Here is a 2,274-nt window from a genome sequence, read left to right on the forward strand (position 1 = left end):
ACCCCCCAAAAAACCACAACAAAAAACAAAACAAAAATCAACAAACAACATAAACCTCGAACCCCCCCTCCCCCTTGCTTTTTCTCATACCCCCTCCCTGCCCTTCTTTCGCCCCCTACCCTTCCAGTTTCCCATACTTCTTGACTGACCGCTACTCCTCACCACCACCCCCCCTCCCAACTAACACTAACACCCCAACCCTTCTCTTTATGTCACTCCTCCTCCGCCCCCCTCACACACCCTCCCACTGTTTTAGGTAGCTTGATGTAGTCCCGATGGTCGTATGTCCCGAGGCAGTGCTGGGGTACAGAGATAGGCTTTGATCTATACGTCCTTATAGGCCTACTATTTTTTTCATTTCACTGGAGCACATAGGCTTTGATGAATCTGCAGCTTGCGTCACCAATGACCTCAGTGATATGTAGCTTTAAGGCCGAGTCATATACTCCCCACGGTTACCTGTGTTGACATTTCTTTTAGCCCGAGTCATGTCATATTAATGATGAAGGTTAAACGTTTTATTCGGTTATCTGTTTATCTGTCAGATCCCATCTAGTTGTGTAATCTATGACAATCACGATTTTTAATCTGTGGGGGGTCAGCCGTCTCGCACTATTCTAACTGATCTGTGGAGTTCGGTGTCAGGGGTCTTAAGTCACCGAAACTGGCAATAAGTGTTTGGTTGTTTAGTCTGTGTCAGAAGTATGAAGTAAGCCTCCGGTCTGCTTCTTTGTGTATGCAGGACGCACACCTGTGTGTGGCGTGTATTGTGTGACAGATAGTGGCCCGTTTATTGAGAGAAGCACAGTATCTCACACCGTTTTACCTGAAGTTCACACTCTGTGCCGTGGTGTTGCTTGTGACGTGTTCATACCTGGAGATGAAAGACTGCGGTGGTGTTACAGTGGTCATCTTCTGTGTGGGTTGATCTTAACCCCCTCCTCCCCTCATTCGGAAGTTGACGGTTCACCTTGGTGTTTCTAACAGTTACAGTGATCAACTGAGGTGCTGTAAGAGCCTTGCTCTGCCCCCTTTTCTAGGTTTGACACTGCACTGAATTGTATCTGTCTATTATATTATAGCGTGTTCGTACCAGGAAGAAGAGAGGGAGAGACAAAAGGAGTGTTGCGCCCGTCACCTTTTGTGGTCGCGGTCGCTGAGGCTTGCCAGAAGTCCCCTAAACGCCTGTCGTTTACGTGTGAAGACACAGGCTTGCGCCAGTCTGTGACGGTGAGACGGCAGGTAAGACCGAACTTTTGTCTCCCACTCCCAGTGTACTCCCGCCCAGCTGGGCTCCGCATGGCTGATCAGGGCTTAGCGCTGCGACGACTGCTACCCCCGCTCCTTTTTCTGTCGCCTCTCGCCGTGCGTGTGTTTGTGTCCGTGTGTGTGTGCCGCTAGTTCTAACCATCACACCGCGCGTGTCTCGAACCACTACGCCCAGGAACTGGCGGCTGGCTATCCTCCCTTAGGCTATCAGTATCGGTTGTGTCGGGGGATCAAATCCCAGCTTTTCACTCGGCGCATCATCACTCGGGGCGCTGAGGACGTCTCCAGGCGCTGACTCTCGGACTGACCGGACACAAATATACCACTGTCCCCCCTTCGAACAATTCCCTGACCACCGCGGTCAGCTCGGACTATTCCTGGACATTGAAATGCTGGATGAGTGCCTGGATAAACACCGCTTTTGTTTGGAAGTGACCAATGTCCTCACAGGGATTTCACTCGTCCGTGGTCATGATCTTACTCACAAATCCCTGCGCACTGAAGCTCCTCATGGTAAGTACAGGCCACGTATTCGCAACCCCTTTCTTTTATCAACATAGGAAAGTACATGTATTGTCATAGAAGAGTTGGTTAGCTTATAGCGAAAGATCCGCTAAAGAAAAACACACACTGACGCTTGGATGCTTAGTTCCTAACAATAAGATTTGCCTGTAGCTTGAAACGTTTTGTTCCCTTGGGGGAATTTATTTTCAGAAAAAAATATTATTCTATCGAAGCGATTTTATTGGATTCGCGGCAAGCTTATGGCAAGTGCTCGTAATGATCGTCAGTGAGAAAGCTTAAAACGGAAAAAATGACCAGGATTTCCTGTTTTATTTTAAAAAATCAGCCTATGCCTCTCTCAGCAGTTCATCGGTTTCTTTATCTAATCGCTCTCCCATTCGTCACGTTTCCGTCATCCATCCATCCATCCCTCCATCCATCCCTCCATCCATCCCTCCCTCCCTCCCTCCATCCATCCATCCATCCATCCATCCATCCATC

The sequence above is a fragment of the Aplysia californica genome, unplaced genomic scaffold, assembly GCF_000002075.1.
Source record: "Aplysia californica isolate F4 #8 unplaced genomic scaffold, AplCal3.0 scaffold00189, whole genome shotgun sequence".
Classification (NCBI taxonomy): domain Eukaryota; kingdom Metazoa; phylum Mollusca; class Gastropoda; order Aplysiida; family Aplysiidae; genus Aplysia; species Aplysia californica.